The sequence below is a fragment of the Lissotriton vulgaris genome, chromosome 10, assembly GCF_964263255.1.
Source record: "Lissotriton vulgaris chromosome 10, aLisVul1.2, whole genome shotgun sequence".
NCBI lineage: Eukaryota > Metazoa > Chordata > Amphibia > Caudata > Salamandridae > Lissotriton > Lissotriton vulgaris.
The window spans coordinates 520,506,003-520,525,853 of record NC_141698.1 but is presented as its reverse complement, the minus strand read 5'-3'; the positions used below and the strand labels follow the sequence as shown (position 1 = coordinate 520,525,853).

At 47.8% G+C, this 19,851-nt stretch overlaps 1 pseudogene; it reads right to left on the bottom strand.

Moving 5' to 3' along the window:
* Positions 1-14,032: 14,032 nt before the first annotated feature.
* On the bottom strand, positions 14,033-14,508 carry LOC147685475 (U4/U6.U5 small nuclear ribonucleoprotein 27 kDa protein-like; annotated as a pseudogene).
* Between the last annotated feature and the right edge of the window lie 5,343 nt (positions 14,509-19,851).

Genomic DNA, 19,851 nt, shown 5'->3' with positions numbered 1-19,851 from the left:
ACTGTCTTTTGGTCAATGATCTAGAGGATTCAATGTGGTCAGAAGTGGAGTACAGGACTCATGCAGAGATGCTAGGTATTTCAGAACATGTCCTTGCTGTGACCAGGTCACAGTCCAAAAAGTGCTTACCTGAACCTGTGCTGGATCTTGGAACAATAGACCAAGCACAACCCAGGAGCAAGAGGGTTAAGGCAGTGCCTTCCCACTTGCCCCAGGTTGAGGATCAGACCTCACAGGAGGCTGGTTCTGTGATCCAAGAGGAGACTGTCCCTGAAAAGCTTGAACCTGATCAGGTTGAGTTTCTGATCTGGGGCAGGCTCAATTAACTTACCCTTCTCTTGATCCCGTCAGACAGCAGGCTGCTGCTGAGGCTGCTGGAAATGCTCAAGGTACCCATAGAGTGTATTGGGATGATGGGCTCCTTTATTCAGAGGCTAGAGACCCCAAGCCAGGTGCTGCCAGGAGGTTGGTCATACCTCTGCAATTTAGGGGCTTCCTTCTAACTTTGGCACATGATATTCCTTTAGCAGGACACTTAGGCCAGAACAAGACTTGGGACAGGCTTGTCCCTCACTTTCACTGGCCTCACATGGCAGAAGATACCAAGGAGTTTTGTCGCTCCTGTCTCACCTGCCAAGCCAGTGGCAAATCAGGTGGCACCACAAAGGCCCCCCTCATACCACTACCTGTGGTGGGGGCACCCTTTAAAAGAGTGGGGATAGACATTGTTGGACCAATGGACCCCCCAACAGCATCTGGGCACAGATGTATACTGGTGGTAGTGGATCATGCCACCAGGTGTCCAGAGGCAATTCCCCTGAGGACCACAACAGCTCCTGTTGTGGCAAGGGCCCTACTTGGAGTTTTCTCCAGAGTGGGCTTTCCAAAGGAGGTTCTTTCAGACAGAGGTACCAACTTCATGTCTGGATATCTAAATGCAATGTGGAAGGAGTGTGGTGTTAACTACAAATTCACTACACCCTACCATCCACAGTACAATGGGCTTGTTGAAAGATTCAACAAGACCCTAAAAGGGATGATAAAAGGGTTACCTGAAAAGCTTAGGCGAAGATGGGACATCCTTTTACCCTGCCTTCTCTTTGCTTACAGAGATGTCCCACAAAAGGGGGTTGGCTACAGCCCTTTTGAACTTTTGTTTGGGCATCCTGTAAGGGGCCCCTTGTGTCTTGTGAAGGAAGGATGGGAGTTACCTCTCAAAAAGCCTAAACTTGACATAGTGGACTATGTACTTGGTCTCCTCTCCAGGATGGCTGAATATATGGAGAAGGCTTCTAAAAACCTTGAGGCTAGCCAAGAACTCCAAAAAGCTTGGCATGACGAAAAGGCTGTGCTGACTGAGTACCAGCCTGGGCAGAAGGTGTGGGTGTTGGAGCCAATGGCCCCAGCCGCTCTCAAAGACAAATGGTCTGGACCCCATACCATCATTGAGAAAAGGGGAGAGGTCACCTACTTGGTGGACCTTGGCACCCCCAGGAGCCCCCACAGGGTGCTCCATGTAAACAGATTGAAAGTATTTGTTGACAGGGAAGACATGGGCTTGATCATGGCTACAGATGGGGAGCAAGAGGAAGAGAGTGACCCTGTCCCAGACTTGTTATCCAATAACCCTGATGATGGTTCAGTTGATGGTGTAGCCTTGGATGACAGCCTCACTGACCAGCAGCAACAGGACTGCAGACAGGTTCTACAGTCTTTCAGACACATGTTTTCACTCACACCAGTCAAACTAACTGGGAGGTGGACACTGGTGACAGTCTGCCTGTGAAGAGTAAAAATCTACAGGCAAACTGACCATGTCAGGGATTGTATAAAGGCTGAGGTGCAGAAAATGCTTGAACATGGAATAATTGAGCCGTCAGAGAGCCCCTGGGCCAGCCCAGTAGTCCTTGTGCCAAAACCTCATACCAAAGATGGAAAGAGAAATGAGGTTTTGTGTGGACTATAGAGGTCTCAATGCTATCACTAGGACAGATGCTCATCCTATTCCAAGGGCAGATGAGCTCATAGATATTTTGGCTTCTGTCAAATTTCTGAGCACGTTTGATCTGACAGCTGGTTATTGGCAAATCAGGTTAGCTGAGGAGTCAAAGGCCAAAACAGCATTCTCAACCCCCAGTGGACAGTATCAGTTTGTGGTAATGCCCTTTGGTTTGAAGAATGCACCTGCCACTTTCCAAAGGTTGGTGAATCAAGTCCCTACTGGGTTGGATGACTTTTGTGCAGCATATCTAGATGATATTGCTGTCTTCAGGTCCACCTGGGAGGATCACCTGATCCACCCGAAGAAAGTTCTGGAGGCCCTGCAAAAGGCAGGCCTGACTATCAAGGCTACCAAGTGCCAGATAGGGCAGAGCAAGGTTGTGTATTTGCTAGGTGGGGGTCAGGTTCAACCACTGGAGAGTAAGATCCAGACCATACAGGACTGGGCTCCTCTAACCACCCAGACACAGGTCAGAGCTCTCTTGGGCCTGACTGGGTACTACAGGAAATTTGTAAAGAACTATGGGTCCATTGTGACACCACTAAATGATTTGACATCCAAAAAGATGCCAAAGAAGGTTCAGTGGACAGTTAGCTGTCAAAAGGCATTAGATGACCTGAAGGCCATGTGCTCTGCACCTATCCTAAAGAGTCCCGACTAATCCAAAGAGTTCATTATCCAAACAGATGCTTTTGAGTTGGGGGTGGGAACTGTGATTTCACAACTTAATGTAGATGGTCAAGACCAGCCCATTGCTTTCATAAGCAGAAGGCTGACGACTAGAGAGAAACGTTGGTCAGCCATTGAGAGGAGGCCTTTGCTGTGGTTTGGGCCCTGAAGAAGTTGAGACCATACTTGTTTGGCACTCACTTCCGAATTCAGACAGACCATAAGCCCCTCTTGTGGCTAAATCAGATGAAGGGTGAAAATCCCAAACTCCTCACGTGGCCCATTTCCCTACAGGGTATGGACTTAACAGTGGAACACAGACCAGGGACTGACCATGGTAATGCAGATGGTCTCTCCAGGTATTTCCACTTAGAACATGAAGACTTATCTGGTCAAGGTTAAGTTTAATGTCCCTGCGTTTGTGTGTGTGTGTGTGGGGGGGTTCTGTAGGAGAGTAGGGTCTGCTTTCCAATGGTCACCCCATTTTTTGCTTCACTGGTTTACTTTAGGTGCATACCCAATTGGACATTGGGTCACCTTATCAGCCCTTGTACAGTGTACTATAGGTACCCAAGTCATAGGTGTATCCAAGGCCTACCAGGGGCTGCAGCATATCTTTTGCCACCCTGGCGGGCTATCCAAACTGACACAACTGGCTGATCACTCAGCTGGGGCAAGGTTGTGTAATCACCCCTTGCTTAGATATAGTATACCTATATCTAAACCTATATCTGGACAGATATACACCTATAAGTCACTCATATGGCAGGCCTTATCAATCCTGGAGGCAGAGTGCTTGGTTTTATGTGAGATGGTGCTCTAGAATGAGCTGAGCCTGTCTGCAGCTGTCGGGGCCAACTCCCTTAGCTGTTCCGGGATATTGCCATACCATATACTCTTAAGTGCATTATAATCCTCACGGTTACTTGCCAACTTTGGTTTGGCTTTATCAAAACATGTTGTGTAAGGTGTCATACGCTTTGGAATACTACCCCCTCACCAGTCCTGGCGACGGGGGTAGCATTCCACCCTTCTAGAGGGAGAAGACATGTTACTTTGCTTAAACAAAGTTAAATGTAACCAGAGCCTCAGCATCACAAAATGGATGCTGCTGCCGCATACACAAGTCTGCCCTCCTGCTGCTGACCGAAACTCCGGCAGGGGAGGCCTGGAAAAATGGTATCCTGTCACAGGGAGGTGTTACACCACCCCAGACAGGAGATAGTGGATTGTAGCAGGGAGGGTTGAATGAAACTAGACACTGCCTGGGGTGCATAAGGCGTCCCATGCATAGCCCAGTTCAAACCGGTACTGGGGCACTCCAGCCCCAGCTCTGGCACAAAACTGGACAAAGGGAAAGGGGTGTAACCACCCCCTTCCCAGGTTCCACCCATAGGAGGGACCTAGCAGGTGATCCAGCCCCTTGATTTGGAATAAAGGTAGGAGCTGTGCATTGCTATTTAGATCATCCTGACAAACTTTGAAATATACATCTGGACCCTTCGACATCCTACTCAACGTAGAAGACTGAAGAATCTCCCTTGTGGTCAAGGAGTGGCCACCCTCTGCAAGCAGGCACCATCAGCGCGACAAGACTTTCTTTGCCGTTGCTCTCGCCGGAGCTCGAATGACAGAACGACAAGACGTGGACTCCCAGACTTCCAACAGGCCGATCCACAGTCCTAGCAAAGCTTAGACTCGTGGAGGCGATGTGAGACGTGGGACCGGCCATCTTGGAAAGTCAACGAAGTGCTTCCCGTGCAGCTTCTGAGGTTCCCTCGAAGCTGTGCATTGGGGTTTGAGAAGCCCCAGCCAAGCAGCTCTTGCACTAAAGATCACCTCTCCACACTCACCGAGTGCTGCGTCGGGCCCTTTTGCATTTTCCTGCTCGACGCATTGTCTGGTCGCTTGCCCGTTGGCTAGTGGTCTCTGTGACGATGAAACATCGAAACTACACTGCTGGTCTGGTTGCTCCAGACTGGCCCCAGCTCCCCTGAAAAGGAGCCATCGATCTGACCTTAGCGGTCCGATCAAGAAGACCTCTTCGAATCCTGCATGGGTTGCCTTTGCCAAGGTTTGGTGACTCCGAATTAAGTACCGACACCGCCGACAGCAAGAGCCTTTGTGGAACAGCTTGTGTTCACCAGCCGGACCTCCTCGATCCTTCCTGGTCCTCGTGGCAGCGGAGACAAACACCTCGACATCACCTGATTGCAACCAGACATCGCCTGGTTTCTTCCTGGTTCCTCGCTGGTCACTGGCTAGTGACCTGAACTCTGTCCCCTCTGCTTTCAGGTACTCTAAATCTTCGATCCACCCTTGGATCCAACCGGACTCTGCTCTCCTGGCCGCCTGCAGCATCTTCATCCACAAGCTCCATAGAACCCCACGACGAAACCCAGCACACTTTGGCACCTATGCACCCGATTCCTGTGGGTGAGGTAACGAGCTAACTCCGGTGCACACATAGGGGATTACACCTCTAGTGTCCTAGTTTTAAGTGGCTAAGTTCTAGTCCAGTCAGAAGACTCCTAAACCTATAAATTTCAGATTTTTACGAACCAATAACTTGTGTGGTAAACTCGGATGCCTATAGACTCTGCACCCGTATCCTGTGGGCATCTCCCGACCTAACCTTCGTTAGTCCAGGGTAGGCCCAGCGATTCCCAAGGCCCTAGGCCTATTCATTGTTCGTGACGTGGTACTTATACCACTTTCTTAGTATATGGTTTGAGTGGTCACCCGGCCTATCCATAATTGTGCAGCTTATTATATGTTATACTGTGTTCTTTGTTTAACGCTTGTGCTCCTGTGCTCAAAGAGTTAAGGGGATTATTCTAGAAATAAATATATATATTTTATAATATATAACATGTGTGGTTTCCTTTCATTTGGAATTAAAAGCGATTGCATATGGTAAAACAGCTGGCTTCACATGCCCTCTTGCGTTTAGCCTAAGACTGCTTTGTCCACGCTACCATTAGGATAGCTGGTCTATAAGGTTGACTTACAACCAATCACCATTTGGTCGTTTGGACTGGTAGAAGGTGCTCACTAGAATTAGTGGTCATCATATACCAGGCCAACTTCTCGTATGCCCTTTCTTTGTTATTAGTGCTCACCCCCAGTTTTATTGTCCTAAACCTTTCATGTTTGATATGGTCGCAGTCCATGCTGAGTATCCACGTTACTATACAGGTGTGTTTGTAACTATTTAAATTATATGTGTATGTACCCTTCTGGTGTTATGTTTATTTCATTTTTTTATGATTACTATTTGTCTTATACCCCTATACGACGTTTCGATTTTTCTCCTTTAGCAGCTGTGCCTCCAATATATGGCCCACTGATCAACCTACCTGCAGTCTTGATCCAATGACTAACTGCTTTGGGTGAGCACGACTATGTGGTGCTTTTTAAATGTCATGTTGATGTTGTTCTCTTTTGCTAACGTGTATAGAAAGGTTTTGCCTGTCATTGAGGAGGCCCCTATTTGTAGCCACTTCCTCTTGTGGCTCGCCCTTACACTCTACCTGAGTGGCACTTAATCTGATGGGGTGGTTGGGTCTTCTCTCCTCCTTTTAGGCCAGTCTGAGGACCGCTGGGAAAGGGGGCTTTTGGTTCCCATGTATGTTGTGGAATTTCGAAATTATTCATTTTTCCACTTTTCTCTTTTTGTTCATATACAGAATATTATTTCTCTTCGCTCACTTAAACTGTGACCACTTTTATGTATACTTGAACACTTGTGATTTTCTGCTATCCGACTGACCACGTCTCTTTCAATAGTTAGAAGGTGAGGGGACAGTCTCTTTGTCAGCTTATAATCGACTTTGTATTAGCTCTTTATTTATGTATGCCATTGCTTTGTGGGATTACGAATGCTTGTTGTCTTCTTTCAATAGATTTAGAGGGTTACTTGCCCATAACGTGGATGGTTTTTGTGATCTGCGTTTCCTTGGTTACTCCATGGGAGACTGCTAAATAATATGCAAACTATCGACCCATAAGCTTGATAGACTCATAGCTGAAAGTTGCAGGGAAGGTGGTCCTTGGGAGGGTGCTCCAGTGGGTAGAGGACAATGGGATCCTCTCTGACTTTCAAGCGGGCTTCAGGTCAGGCACCAGGACCATTGAGCAGTCTTTTCGATTGCTGTTGCTCTATTGGAAGGTGGTTGTACTAGGCAAAGGCGGTCTGTATCTTGCTTTTATTGATCTGCGGACTGCATCGCCAGAAGAGCTCCCTGCTCGGAGCTGACACTGCAGCCGGAGAGGCATCAATTAAAGGAAGAATCACCGTCCTACTGCTGAGGGGGCCAGAGCCGGGAAAAGCACACGCCGCACGGGACTCCAGAGACCAGGAGCCCGTGCGTGACTACCTGAGAGGAGGCACGCCCCACTGCACACCGGCGAATATAATCAATCCGGTTCCCACAGCGCGGGACGCCCACGGGACGAGCCGGACAAAGCCCGGACAAAGGTCTAGCCATCCGGGGCAGTTCGAGGCAGGGCTGGGCCACCCCCATTCCATCTACTACCAAGGTACTCTGCACGATTACTTATATTTACCTGCTTGGGTTATATATTTGAAATCATGCGGAAAAGGAAATCCACAGAGGACACCAGTGAAACCACTGGGGCGGTGCTCAGGGGTGGAAAAAAATTCAGAAAATCCAAAGTCAAGACATCTAGCAAGCATTTGCCCCATGCAGGAGGAAATTGCGTTATGGACCGTATAGACAAATTGGTGCAAGACTGTGGGGATATATTGACTTATGCAGTCAATCCTGCTGAGAAAGCCCACGAGGGTAATGCAACTATAGACATCAGCATGGGTAAAAGACAGGAGAAGGGGGTAGTGGTCATTCCGGAGATGTTTCTAAGTAAACCAGTTGCGGGGGTAGGGCCAAACATTGTGTCATCCGAAGGGAGAGAATTAAGTTTAGACCAGACTTACCCTCCCTTAGCATTTGAGCTAAGTACTGATGACCCACACCCCTGCTCTGTAACAATAGGTTGTCTGTCCTGGCCCAAATAGAGAACTGTCATCTAGAAACGAGGCCTGAAGGTACCATCTTAAGTCCCCCCCTGCTGAAAGATCTCTTTGCACCTGGAGTCCTGGAGGTCACCAGGTCTCCAGGGTTAAGAGATAATCCTTTGTGGGAAACTATAAAGCAATTGTGTGGCATGGTTGAAGTTCTGCATGATAAAGCTGATCTTTTGACTGCCATAGTTAATAATAATATGAGGAGCAATCCAGGGCACTGCCCACCTAACTCTGCAAAATCGAACTCATCAGGTCCAACGATGCAAAGTATAGTAGGAAGTAAGGGGAAAGTACCTGTGCCACCTGCCCCAGTGACTCTGTGTCCAACCATTCGCACTACACCCAGCCAGTTGGTGAGGAAAGAAAGGGGGGTACTCCAAGCTAGAGGCAACACCAAAGCAAATGAAATAACACTTGTAACTACATCTAAAAGAATAGCATCGAAGCAAATGGATATGTCCGTAGCTAGAGCAAGTGTGGGTGAGACGAAAATAGCAAGTAACTGTCAGGAAATTAGATCTGTACCTCATAACATACATGTTCCCCACCGAAGTAGTTACCAAAATAAATCACAGTCCGTGTATATGGTGAATATTCCCAAAGTGCCCATAGGCACGGGGTCACGAGACTCCTGATTCCCTGATGAACAAAGCAATTCATTGGATCCGGCATGTTAGGGGGTGCAGGTCTGTCATCAGGGAGGATATTCTTAGAGCTGCGAGGCTTACATCACCAGGTGATCCATGTGATTGTATCGAGCGGACTCTAAAAAATCCAAAGATAGCGGAAGACCTACTAGCCCTAGAATTCAGAACCTGTTCCCCGGACAATTCAAGGATCCAAATAAGATCAACATCCCCTCAGACAAGGTTGATGAATAGAGAAATCTATGTGAAGAGCATTGACATGACCTATTCTGGATTGGATAGTAATGATTGACTACAGCCCCAGACTGCAAAAGCAACACTCAGGGAAGTGTGTAGTAATGAGGTCCCGGCTCAAGGACCAACTAGCTTAAGGGGCAGTTCCAGTATCACAAGTTCACCCTTGCCAGTGCTTTTACCCTCCCAGAATAGTGTACCAGCTAGTATCCAAGAGGAATTACAAGCCATAGAATGTGTGTCTCTCACTAGCAAAATTGGGTCAGTCCTCTCATGGAATATTGCTGGCCTAAGATCAAAAATGGATTCCCCGGAATGGGCCTCTTATATCAGACAGCATGAAATATGCCTATTCCAGGAAACCTGGTCCCTAGAACAGTTGCACTTCCCAGGATACTTAAATTATAGTATTCCAGCTGTAAAGATAGGGAAAGGGCGGCCATCAGGTGTAATCGTCAAATCTATACCCACTAATCATCGGGATCTGCAGGCCCTTAGGCTAGAGTTTGCAAATCGAGAGCCCATTTATATATATAATATATATGCAAGAAGCTCTGGGGGGAAAAATTCGGAAGTTATAACATTCTGGAAGACCAGATAGAATGTAACTTTCTCCACTCTAATTTAATTATAGGTGGAGATTTTAATGTAACTTTTGAACCTCTCTTGAATGACAATTGGAACCTAACAGATGAGGAAGACCGGGAATGGGGAGTACCCAAACTGGACCTTGTCCCAATTAAAAGGTGGACGCAAATAGCACTACAGCTTAACTCACTCTGTCTAAATAAAGGTGTTAGATCTGCTAATGGTAGAACAGCGGGGCACAAGCTTGGGGAAAATACGTTTAAGAACGGTCCCCGCAAGAGCAGAATAGATTACATCCTATTTAGCTTGGGTCTATGGAGACACCTTCAGGATATGCAAATTGTTGAGAGCGATCACAATCCCCTATCGGCGACACTTACATACTGGAAATCACTAAACCCCCTGGGAGAGGTGGTGGGTACCAACTCCCCAGTTGACATTGTCATTTCTAATGACTTGCATCATGCCCGCTGGTCTAAAGTCTCAGCTATTCAAAGGAATATTGATTTTATAGCTAGCAAGCTTGCTCAAGCAACAAGTGACTTGAAGGGATTATCAAGCGAGGATTTCATGACTGCCAACACAGAGATGGGAACTAGAATCCATGAGGCTTTTTTTAAGGAACTGAGAATTTTATTTGTTAAGCCTTGTAAGCAAAGTGGTCCTTGTATTCCCCATCCGCCATGCTGGTACACAGGGGAATGTAGGCAGGCTCGTCTGGAATTGGGTAGAGCCATTAAAAGCGGTTCAAGTGTGAACACTCGCAATGCGAGGGCGGCGTACAAATCCGCCGTAGCTAGATCTAAGCGTCAATGGGATGAACAGAGGTGGCTGGACCTGAAAGAAGCAGGACGTCACAAAGATTCAAGAAAGTTCTGGAATGTCTACAAATGGGGAGCGGATGGTAATCCTGACAAGCCACAGAACTGGGTCCCGCAAGACAAATGGGTATCCCATTTTAAACCGCAGTATGCGATGGGTGAGCATCAAGACACACTCATAGAGGTGCCCTATACCCCCTTTTTGGAAGATCCATTCACCTTGGGGGACGTCCAGCGGGCCTTAGACCTCGTTGTTCCTAGTAGAGCGCCCGGAATGGACGGGATCCCCGCGGACCTATTCTTACAGGACAAAGATTCTTGGGGCCCCTACATACTTCTCTTGGCTAATGCGGTTGCTAAGGGAGCGCCCATCCCCCATTCATGGAAAGGGGCTGAAATCATACCAGTATTCAAGAAAGGGGACAAATCCCAACCTAGCAACTATCGCCCTATCAACTTGATTGATACCACCCAAAAAATCATTGGTAGGCTTATTTTAAATAAGGTCCAGGTTTGGGAACGGGACCATAGTATCTTGTCCCATTTGCAGGCTGGTTTTAGAACTTCCATCAGCACAGTCAACCAGGTCTTGCACTTTGCAATGTTATACTGGAAGACTGTGGTAATTGGACGTGGCAGCCTATTTGTCGCATTCATAGATCTAAGAGCAGCTTTCGATCCGGTCAACACTGTGGAAAGTGCTCAATGATATGGGTATGCCTGGGGCCATTCTGTCATTAATTAAAAAACTCCACCAGGAGAATTTTGCCCAGATTAGATGGGGTAGTCCTGGTAACGTAACATCCCAGTTCCCCATAGAAACAGGTGTTCGCCAAGGTTGTGTCCTGGCGCCAACATTATTTTCATTGTACATTAATGATATTGCCAAAATTCTAATTGGTTCTAATGTTGACGCACCTATCCTCGCAGGAGCTAAAATCCCTATTTTAATGTTTGCTGACGATTGTCTTTTAGTAGCAAAAACCCGGAGTGGGTTGCAGAAGGCACTGTTAATTTTTGAAGATTTCTGCATCGCCCGAGGTCTGGAGGTTAACGTTCTTAAATCCAAGTACATGTCTTTTAATGCACCTAATACAAATAGGGGTACTGTAAGCATGAGCAATGGACCTCTGGAGAAGGTACAGGCATTAAGCTATCTGGGTGTCTGTATCCAACAGGACCTATCCTGGAAGCAGCAGATTGAGTTGGCCACCCTTAAGCATCACCAGCTCTCTGGAGCTCTGAGTCTAGAACATTCCAGGTCTTTGACTAAGCCGATAGCTCCTGTGCTATCGGGTTACAATGGCAAAGTAGTTAGTTCTATGGAGTTGAAATGTGGGGAAATGAGAATTTAAGGGGGATGTCAACCTCAGAAAATTCATTTCTTAAGAAACTAATAAAGTAACCCCAGAGTACCCCACTGAGCCTCTTATTTCATGATCTGGGCCTGTCGCCAGTAGCACTTATTGCATCTCTGAGGCCAATTCTATATTGGAGGCGGATTTGGACCACCCCGGAACTGGACACATACACTAGGGGGTTGATGGATGTAATAAGAAGTGATTGTTCCCATAAAATCAAGTGGCTAGGACATATTCGGAGTGCACTTCGTGATTTAGGCTTAGGGGAACTGTGGGAAGACCCAGCAAATGCCAGGTTCCCGCCCAAGAAGGTTCTTAGGACCTTGTATTGGAACCTTGTGGCCTCAAAAACTTTCAGGAGCACTCCTTCCCATTCCTTGACTGGTCTGTTTCTGGAAATTAAAGAGGGGCCTAAACTTGAAGATTTTTGGGATATTATTACAAAACGCCTTGATCGCAAGCTCTACTTCCAATTAAGAGTAGGAAGTTTACCAGTAAGGGCGTTTGCCAATAGGTGGACCAGTGGGGGCAAGGTAGCCTGTCCAGCCTGCTTGGGTATTCCAGAAACCATTGGCCACCTCCTGTTTGAATGCCCAGTGGATGCGGCACCTCGCCGGAAGTGGCTACGCCCAATGTGTAGATTACTGGGCACTAGTAGTGGACTAGTTGCAATCAGGATTATTTGTACCTGCCCAAACATGACTGTGTGTAGCGGTGGCAAAATTCTTAGGCTGGGCATGATCAATCAGATGCCGATTGTTGAAAGAATAATCTTAATTTATGTAGGTTAAGCATTTCTGCTAATCATTGTGCAATAGTATCCCCTATAACTGTACTGGTAATGAATTGTTTGTATTTTATGAATTTTATGACCTGAAATCTTAACGTAATTTTATTCATTTTAGCATGTATTTTTTATATGGTATACGCTTTTATGACAATCGTCGAATAAAGCTTGCTTGACTTGACTTGATCGGCGGACTGCATTTGACCTATTGCCCCGTGGTTGCCTGTGCCTGATTTGGGAATGCCCCCGCATTTATTGTCATTACTAATTAAGCTCCACGCTGAGAACTACGCGCAGGTGCGGGGGGGGTACACAGGGCCAAAAGACCGCTTGAATAACAGTAAATAGGGGTGTCCGCCAGGGGTGCGTTCTTGCCCACACTCTGTTTTCATTGTATGTCAACGGAGTGGTGGAGCATCTTTTAAAATACCCCTCGGATGCTCCTTCCCTGGCGGGCAGGAGAATACCCACTTTATTATTTGCAGACGATACCCTTTTGATTTGTAAAACCCCGGTTGGGCTACAGACCCTTCTGGATAGTTTTCAATCCTTCTGGGAGCATCGGGGATTGAAAATTAACACTGAAAAGACCAAATATTTGGTCTTGAATCCCCCGAAAAAGCATGGTCGGCCACCATTACTGAATATGGTGTCCCTAGAAAGGGTCAAGGTGTTTGATTATCTAGGGATTGGCTTTTAAAGATATGCCTTATATTGAAATAAAGCCAAATATGACTGGCTAAATAATATAGGTGAGTTCAGTGATTCTTTGTGCCAAGTGGTCTTGGGGTGTTTTTCACAGAGGCAGATGCTATGTTTTTTCTTTCTAATGAAATTGGGTTTTTAGTAATTTTGGAGCTCTATGTATAAAAATATATGATGAATCAATCTGCTAATTGCTAGTAGAGTAGCTGTGCCCCTTCGCTGTTTATTTCTTTCTTTTCTTTTTTCTCTCCCTTTTCACTTCTTTTCTCTCTACCTTTCCTTTCATTTCCACCACTTTTGTCTCTTTGCTTTCTCCTTAGTTTTGTTTGCTTTTCTTTGTTATTTTCTTATTTTTTTGTCATGATTGTTATAGTCTCTGTTCGGTTCTCTGTAACTGCAGTCTAGTGGTGGTTATTGTACTGACTTTTCCCATGTTATTACAATAACCTATGAAAATTGATTCGATCTCCCGTGTCGTCCTTATTTTCTGTATATTTTGTACTGTTTGCAGGAAGTTATCAATGTGTTTTATTTGTAGTGTCACAAAAACAGAACATGTCTCTGTATATATTTTTTTTATATGTACGTCCCTGTTTCTTAGTGGTTTATCTCTGCCTTTTCAGCCCTGATGAAGTTCCTACGGGAACGAAACGCGTTGGCTGAGGCCTTTTAAAGATTTACAATAATAAAGGAACTTGTTCTAACTACTATACCTGCTGCGGACTTATTTTGGTGCACCATCCATTTGATATACGATTTGGTATCTGTCCTGACAGTGGAGTTTCTATGTGGCTAGCTCCGGATGTGACGTGCACATTTGACTTTCCTACATTGAAGCTTAAGTGCGAACCTTTTGGTCAGCCGCAGTTGTTTCACTTCTAATTATTTTTGAACACATGTATTAATTGATGCCGTCAAGCCTGACGGGACCTTTCATACAGAAATAAGAGCAAACAAACAAAACAAACACGATCAGTCTGGAATGATGTCCTCCGTGTACTGGTGGGGGCTGAGTCCAGTGTCATGGGGCCTCTGCTGGGGGAGGGGTCCTCAGGCTCCCGGGGGCCCCTCAAGCTCCTCCTGGGTGGCCCCTCACGCTCCCCTTGGGCCTGGGTCACAATGTTCCAGGGGGCTTCTCACTCGGATGGGGGTGGAGTGCTCAGGCTCCTGGGGCCCCCTCACGCTCCCCCCAGCCCCCTCCTGCCCCCGGCTCAGGCCACAAAGTCGAGTGGGCAGTTGAAGCCGCCCTTGCGGTTCATGTACTGCCGGTACTTGGCTTCTGGCTGACGTTGATGGCATAGGCGTTGATGGAGCCCTCCACCTTGCGGCCCTTGGTGGAGTCAAACTCGGCAAAGCCCATGATCTTGATCATCTCGATCTCCTCGGAGCGGCCCTCCAGGTCCTCTCCGTCAGCTCATTCTTGGCCGGCGGCTTCGGAGCCGCACTTCGCTCTTGGCCGGCCGCGCCGGCGAGCTGGAGGTGGCGCGGGCCCGGCGGGGAGCGGCGGCGGGGCGGCTTCGGGTAGCAGCTGCGGCGGCGGGCCTTGGGCGAGCGGCGGCGGCTCTCACGTTCCCGGGAGCGGCGGCGCTCCCTAGAGCCCGAGCGGCGGCGCTCCCTGCGGGGGGAGCGGGAGCAGTTCCGGGGCATGGCTGGGCGGGTCACCGGTGGCGGGCGGGGGGCTGAGGCGGCTCAGTGAAGACACCGGGATCCAGTGAGGGCTTCCTCAACGGCCACTGACCATAGAGAGCAGACGGGAGTGTACAAGTGTCACTGCTAATTCTAATCAGGTGGTAACCAGGTGCAGGCTATTAAAAAGTGCCTAAAATACAACAGTTTGACCAGAATGGCGGCATTCTACGTGATTGTGAGGCGGCTACGGCTACAGGCAGAAGGAGTGTCTGGAGAAGGGCGGAGCAGGTCTAGGCAGAGAATCACCCTACTCCAACTGACTAAGCCAGAGATCATACAAAGGTACAGGCTACACCCCCAAACCATCTTGGAGCTGATCAGGGACCTTCACCCACTTTTGGAGCACCCAAACCCAAGGGCGCACGCCATCCCACCCCATGTGCAGGAGCTGTGTAGCCTACACCTGCTTGCCTCTGGGAGTTACCAGAGTGTGGTTGATGCTGTAGGTGGGGTGTCCCAGAGCTGCCTGTCCCGTTTTTTTTAGGAAATTCCTAGAGGCCATGATGCAGAGAATGCATTATTACATCAGCTTCCCTGCAGCACAGCTCAGGACCAAGACAGTTTTACCAAATGGCACATTTCCCCATTGTCATTGGCTGTATTGATGGCACCCACATACCAATATGTCCACCTGCTGCCACAGAGTACATTTATAGGAATAGGAAGTCTACCCACACCATAAATGTTCCGGTAATCTGTGATGCAAAGTACATCATCACGGACATAGTTGCCAAGTTTTCTGGAAGTACCAACGACTCATGCATCTTTCAAAATAGTGGGATCTACACAAGCCTGATAGCGGGGGAATTTGCGAAGGATACCTGCTAGGTAAAACACTGTGTGACACTCCCTTGATACATATTGCAGATGTATGTGAACGAACGCCATCTTGGAGCGTCCCTGCGCTCGTGGATGCTGAGAGCAGGCTATTGAAGGCAAGCTCAGTGAGGGGACAGCCTGGTAAAGGTGTCCTGTGGTCGAGAATGTGCTTCGGCACCTCGCTGTTGGTCGCGCGCGCCTAGAGCGCTGGTCTGCATAGTTTTAATTCGCCCGTTTTTGGCATTTATTTTAATTTTGTTTTTAGTTATCTCTTGTTTTTACTGACCCGGTCCTGCCCCTTACCTGCACCATAATTCTTCTGGAAGACCCACCGCTGGTTTGCGGGTCCGGTTCCGGGGAGATTGTGGGCGGGGAGTGACATCTTGGATTGGGAAGGGAGTAGCGAATGCCATCTTGGAGCGTCCCTGCACTCGTGGACACTGAGAGCAGGCTATTTAAAGCGCGCCTCTTGGCGCGCAGCGGTAGCGTCCTCCCTGCGCCTGAGTCGCGCCAGAGTCCTGCCCGTCTGCGCTCGTCAGCGTCTTGGATGCGGATGAGGCGGACGAGGTAGGGGTGCGTGCCTTATTTGTTCCCTTCTTTTCTTCTAGGACTTGGGACGTGTGTATGTCCTGTCTGCATGCTTTCTTATACCTCTACAGAGCTTTTTGCTCTGCGCAGACAGTCCTTTACATGCCACCATGTCTTTCCGGGCGGTTGTTCTCTTAGGAAGGGCTGTCCGGCTTGTGGCTGGCGGCCTTCTGTTCAGAAGGTATCCGTATCTGAGACCCCTCTTACGCACTATCAATGCTCTCTCCTCAATACTAGATCCCTCAGCAGACATTCCATAGATATCTGGAATTTGACTCCCTGACTCCAAAATGTCTTGTCTGTTTTTAACGGAGACTTGGCTTGGTGAGTCCTCTGGCCCCGATCTGACGACTGCCATACCTCCGAATTATACCATCTTCAGGAGGGACAGAGTGGGAGGCGGGGCGTGGCATTGATTGTCGACAAATGTTTCCCTTGCACCACTTTTCCCGTTGATAATATCACGGGCTGTGAAGCATTAGGTTTTACCCTTGGGCTATCTCCCTGTCAAACGTGCACTGGGATCCTTATCTATAGAGCCCCTAGGCCCCTTGGCTCTTTTTTCGACAAGCTGCAGATGGCGCTTTCTGTGCCCTGCCTGAGATCGGAGCACTGCATCTTGCTGGGTGATCTGAATCTCCATATGGACAATGAAGCGGATCCTGAAAATTAAGTTGCAGGATATTGTTTCTCCGTTAGGACTGGTCTCTTACATCACCAGCCCTACTCATATCAAGGGCCATACTATCGATCAGATTCTCTCGACCAGGTTGATTGATGTGTTCCCGCCGCTCCCAGTTTTATGGTCAGACCATTTTTTAATCAATTTTTGTATTTCTACCTCTGCTACGACTGGCCCTAGAGTGCTGAAAGATGTGAAATGGCCGGTGAGGCCTTTTCATCAAGTTACAGCGGAATTGTTGTCCGATGCTCTCCGCCGCCATCCCTGTGAGCTTACTGGTAATCTGGAGGAAAATCTAGATTCGGTCCAGAAGTGGCTGACTGCCAGATTTGATGAGCTAGCCCCGGCTAAGCCAGCTAAGTCCGCGGACAGACATGTCTCCGCCCCTTAGTTTACCCCCTTCCTGGGGGAAAATGCGTCAAGATTGTAAAAAAGCTGAAAGAATGTGGAGGCGCAAGTATGATCCGGACGATAAATCAAAATATCGGGATGCGATTAGGCTTTATCATAAGCACATCGTTGACGGAAAAAAAGTTTATTTTGAGCGTAGAATTGGTGAGGCGGAAAATACAAGTAAAGAACTCTTCAGGATAGTAGAGGAGTTTACCTACCCTTCCTTGAGGTCGCCTTCTCATTCTCATACCGTAGCTTGGATCAGTCAACTTGGGGATTTTTTCGTAAATAAAATTAAGTCTATTCAGGTTTCTTTTCCTGATACTGGCCTCAGTCTTACGGTTAGTCAACTGATCACCTTCCCAGTATCATCGGAAGACTTCGGTCCTGTTCTTTCGGTATTTCCTCCTTTGCCTTCTGCTACCTCTCTTGACCTTTTGTCCTGGCTTCAATCTGGTTCTCCTCTCGATCCCTGTCCAGCGAAATGCCTGGGAAAAGTAGCGCCTGCAGTTAACAACCTGCTTAATCCGCTGCTCAATCTCTCCCTGTCTACGGGAGAGGTACCTTTGGCTTGGAAACATGCTTTGATCCTGCCGCTGCTCAAAAAGCCTGCCTTGGATCCCCTTGTTCACGCCAACTATAGGCCGATCTCCCTCCTCCCTGCTCTGGCAAAGGTGATTGAGAAACATGTGCAGTTTCTATTTCCAACTTTATCGAGAGCAATAACATCTTACATGATTCTCAATCGGGTTTCCGTGCTAATTTTAGCACGGAGACAGCCCTTCTTGAGATCACCGATGCCATCAGAGAGACTCTTGACCTCGGGGGTAAGGCTATTTTAGTTATGCTGGATCTGTCGGTGGCTTTCGACACCGTCCCACACGACGGTCTCTTTTTCAGACTCTGGGAGATCGGTCTTTGTGGGACGGTGTGGAACTGGGTTAAATCTTTTTTGACCGGCCGCCAAGTGGTCTGGGCACCTCCGTTCTCCGCTGAAATGCCGCCGCTAGAGGTGCTGGTTCCCCAGGGGTCCATCCTGAGCCCCACCCTTTTTAATATCTATATGGCCCCTCTGGCGGGGGTAGCGGAGTCCTTCGGTGCCCGGATCATATCTTACGCTGATGACACCCAGCTCCTTTTTACGTGTTAGAAGGGAGAGGACTTTGATGGCAGTAGGATCAAGGATTGCCTGGGTGCGGTCTTTGACAGGTTCCGGCGGCACAGTCTGAAATGCAACTCCGATAAGTCGGAGCTGCTTTTTTTCGGATGTCCGCCTGATCCCAGCTGGAAAACATGGTGGCCCCAGGACATGTTTCCACCTGATGCGGCCTCCTCAAAAGCAAAAAACCTAGGTGTGCTGTGCGATTACAGCCTTTCTTTCAGACCCCAGATCATCGGGTTGTCTGGGAAATGCTTTGGCATTTTGAAAATGCTTCGGAAGTTTCTTCCGCTGTTGTCTCTGCAGCACAAAAAAAACATCGTTCAGTCTCTAATAGGATCGCGATTGGATTACGCGAATGCCCTATATCTAGGGCTGCCTAAATATCTGCTGGCCCGTCTGCAAATTGTGCAGAACTCGGCGGCAAGAGCCATTTTTGGTCTTCCGCGCAGGGCAAAAGCCTCCGAACTGCTTAAGAGACTGCATTGGTTGCCTATTTCTAAAAGAATTACTTTTAAGGTTTTGACCCTTGCTTTTAAGGCCCTTCATTCAATTGGCCCTAAATATATTGGGAAGAGCATGGCTTTCTATGCGCCGAGGAGGACTCTACGATCGGCCTTGTTGGCCAAAGCCGTTGTTCCTCCTATCAGACTTGCCCAGATCTGAGGTCGCTCCTTCCGATATTTGGCTTCACGTTGCTGGAATGAGCTTCCTGTTTCCCTAAGGAAAGCCAACAATCTCCTCTCCTTTAGAAAGGAGTTGAAGACCTGGCTTTTTTCTGTATGATTTCTTTCAGCCTCTGCGAGTTGCTGTGTTGTGTTTTCTCCTCCAGTTCTCTTTGCCAAAGCGCCGGGACACCCCTCGGGGTAGCCGTGCGCTATAAAAGAGACATAATAACATAACGTGTATGTGTGGATGAGTAATGTCTTTTTCTGTTACAAATCGGGGATAGTGCATATCCGGTCTTTCATCCTTACTCCCTACCTCAACCCTTCAACCCCCAGCCAGGGGAGATACAACAGGGCACACAAATCTCCCAGGAACATTGTGGAGTGCACCTTTGGGCTGTGGAAAAGCAGGTTCCGCTGCCTCCACAAAAGTGGAGGGGCACGCCAGTATATACCAGTCACCTGCTGCAAGATGATTGCAACATGTGCACTGTTTCACAACCTTGCCATGAAGAAGGGCACCGAGGTGGAATTATCTGATTATGAGGACCATGATGACGAACAAGCACTGCCTGATTCACTCTTTCCTTAGCCTTATTGATAATCGTTTCTCATCCAAAGAACTGATCTGTTAACTAAAGCTAAAAAACCTGAAGAAAAAAAAGAATGGTAGTAGTATCGAAATTTTGCACACAATTCAAAAAGATTATAAAAAAACATTGGCCAATCATAGAAATAGAACCTGATTTCAAAACATCTTTCATCAAGCCACCAATGTTTGCCTACATGAGAGGGAAGAATTTGGGTGAAATATTAAAAACTACAACTGATGAAACAGTAACATATAAAGGAACCCATCCCTGCATGCACTGTGGAAATTGTAATAATATCATTAGGGGAACAGTGATTTCTCAACCCATGAAAGGCCAAGACATAAAACTGAAAGTAAATGCAACATGTGATTCCACTCATGTGATATACTTACTAAGATG